Here is a 2983-nt window from a genome sequence, read left to right on the forward strand (position 1 = left end):
TCGCGGGCGGTATCGGCTCAAGGAAAAGTAGCCGCAGACCGCAAATACATAAAAAATATAAATACGGGGTTGCAGTTTTCACAAGCACTTCGCGTTGCCGGTCGACAAATACCAGCTACTTTAAAGACATCCTGTTCATTAAAACTGCAAAGTTTCATCCAAAGTTTCATCACTTTTTTGCCACTGTGGTGAGCGGCAGGGCAGGACAATCTGAATCTAGTTCTAGCAAAACACAGCTTTGTCGTGCTTAGACCATTTGCTAAGGTATTCTGTCTTCCATGTGAAGTAATGATGAGTTAAGCAATAATACCAGGAATTGGTGCCCCCGGCATCCCAAATTACATGTATGCCTTGACTGTGAGGCAAAAGAAACCAGTTTTATGTTTACAATCGCTTGTTTATTAGATAGCCTAGCAAAAACTTTGTGCTGACATAAAATCCTTGTGTTTTAGTAGCACACGTATTCTGGAAAGATACTGAGTCACGATTTGCAAACATCAGGAGACGGAGAACCCCTTTTCTTTTGCAGGAGTTTATTCTGGTTCTGAAACACTGTTAAAATGCATTTTCCAATTTCTGAGTTGAATCTGCCTGAGTTCACTGCTGGCTGGTGGTTTTTGTTGTGGCATTTTCTATTGTATAACACTGCATTTGGCATGACAACTCTCTACATTTACAGTCTGAATTCTTAAATTTCTATCACTGTCCGCTTCTGCAAACCAGACTGTAGGTATTTTTTTAAAGAAGACCTGGAGGCAGACCTCTGAAAAGTGAGTAATTTTGGCTAGGCAGGGAACATGATCACAGAAGATGACAAAAATGTACAATTTACCTGGCAGCTTTTTTTATTTGAAAATTGGTTTCTCCTGGTGTGACTCCTGGAAATAATGTCTTCTTCTGGTGACTTACATGAGTTTACTCCGTATCAGAGTGTTGCAGTTTGTAACCAGAATAAACTACTGTATCAGTAAATAAAGATTTTAAAAAATAAATTGTTTATTCTAGAAATTAAAGCCAGTAGTGCTTTCTGGCTGAAAAGACTAATTAAAAACTATCCCTCAGTGGGCCTCTCCTTTTCCTCACAACAGTCAGCTATATTTCATCACTTTTTGTTCCCTTCTTTTTTTGGCCTTTCTTCACTTCATATTTTCCCATATTTTGTCTCTCTAACTTTCCTAATCCTGTGAAAGATTTTTCTACTTTCATTCTTACCTTCTCTGCAGACCACTGCCCCAGACTGGTATCTTCCTCTAGGGACAGTCTTCATAGTCAAGCTTCTTTCTGTTTTAATTCCTTTTGCTTTATTATGTACGGCTTACCTGAACAAAGACTGTCCCAGAGTTCTCTCTGTTAGTCGTGTTTTCTGTGATTTTAATGATTTCTGTTGCCCTTCTCTGAACTCCTAATTAGCCCTCACCCTTCTTCATTGACAGTGCCTGTAGGTGCATAGACTAGATCAGGGAAGGCCGCCTTAGTGTTTTCTACAACAGAATTACTGGGTGTTTTCCTGCATGTTCTCTACTTTCTTCTTGTGAACTACTGGTGGAAAAACAATCATTTCTTCTTGTAGCTGTTCCTGGATTTGCTTTTTGCCCGTTTAGCAAGCTGAACTGGTTCAGCCCAGGGTCAGACAAGTGCCAGAGCCAGTACAAAAGAACGAGAGCGTGTGGCTAACAACGCTGGTTTATGGTTGTTTGTGTCTGCACGTGGCAAAGCATGTGGGATCTCCCCTTTTGGCAACAGCAAGCCATTAAATCAGGTCACCTACCTCATGAAACTTTATCCTTAGACAGTCTCTCCCTGCCCTAGCCTGACTTTTATCTTTATGTTACAGGTATTAACTGTGCCAAGAGCCTCATCACCATTAAACTTTTCCAGTAAAGCCTTTACAAAAATGGGGAGGGGGAGAGAGAAAAGAGACATTACGAACACATTAGGACCTCCTCGGTCTTCTCAGCTTCATTTGTTTTGCAGTATACCAAGTTTTTCTCTAATCTTTCTATCACCGCCAAAGACTGTTTTCTCATGACACTTTCATAGTCTTGGCCTAGTGGTATCTCATCTTGTGCATTTGCCTGCCCAGGTGTCAGGCTGCAGGGTGTGCCCTGCTCTTACACCAGTATCGGACAGCAGCAGTGAGCACACCTGTGGGAGGTGCGCCCAGGTAGAGAACTTCACCACTTACTGACAGAGCTCCGGGAGGAGGTTGAGGAGTATCAGGGAGTCAGAGAGAGAGACAGACTGACTACCGGAACCGCACCCTACCTTCCCTGAGACAGGGCCGACAGGCAGACAGGACGTATGGTACAGAGGATTCCCTATCCTCTCTCCACCTGGCAGAATGCAGTGAGTTAAGGGATAGGGGGCAATAGCAACAAGTTCCTGCCCGGCACAGCAGGCGCATCTCCTCCCTGACTACCTCACCTTCCCAGGTGCCCTTGCACAACAGGTACAACGCTCTGCCAGTGGAACCGAACAATAACGGGACGATGGTTCATCTAGGTTGGAGGAGTTGCCGAAGTTAAGTCAGCCTACGCCCTGCGTCAAAACCGCTTCCATAAAGAAAAAAAGATTGGTCATTGTCATAGAAGACTCTTTTCTTAGGGGAACAGGAGGTCCAATATGCTGACCGGACCCACTTCTTAGAGAAGTCTGCTGCCTCCCAGGGGCCCAGGTTAAACATGTGAAGAGAAAGCTTCCTACCCTGGTGCAGCCCTTGGATTAATACCCATTGCTGCTTTTTCATGTAGGCAGCAATGAAGTTGCAGTAAGAAGTACAAGGGCAATCAAAAGAGACTTCAGGGTCTTGGGACAACTAGTTAAGTGATCAGGAGCACAAGTAGTGTTCTCCTCTATCCTTCCAGTTGCAGGGAATGATGAGGGAAGAAACAGGAAGAGCCGGCAGATCAACACCTGGCTCCGAGACTGGTGTCACTGGCAAAATTTTGGGGTTTTTGATCATGGGTCGGTCTACACGACACCA

The sequence above is a fragment of the Aptenodytes forsteri genome, unplaced genomic scaffold (genome assembly GCF_000699145.1).
Source record: "Aptenodytes forsteri isolate BGI_AS27 unplaced genomic scaffold, ASM69914v1 Scaffold69, whole genome shotgun sequence".
Classification (NCBI taxonomy): Eukaryota; Metazoa; Chordata; class Aves; order Sphenisciformes; family Spheniscidae; genus Aptenodytes; species Aptenodytes forsteri.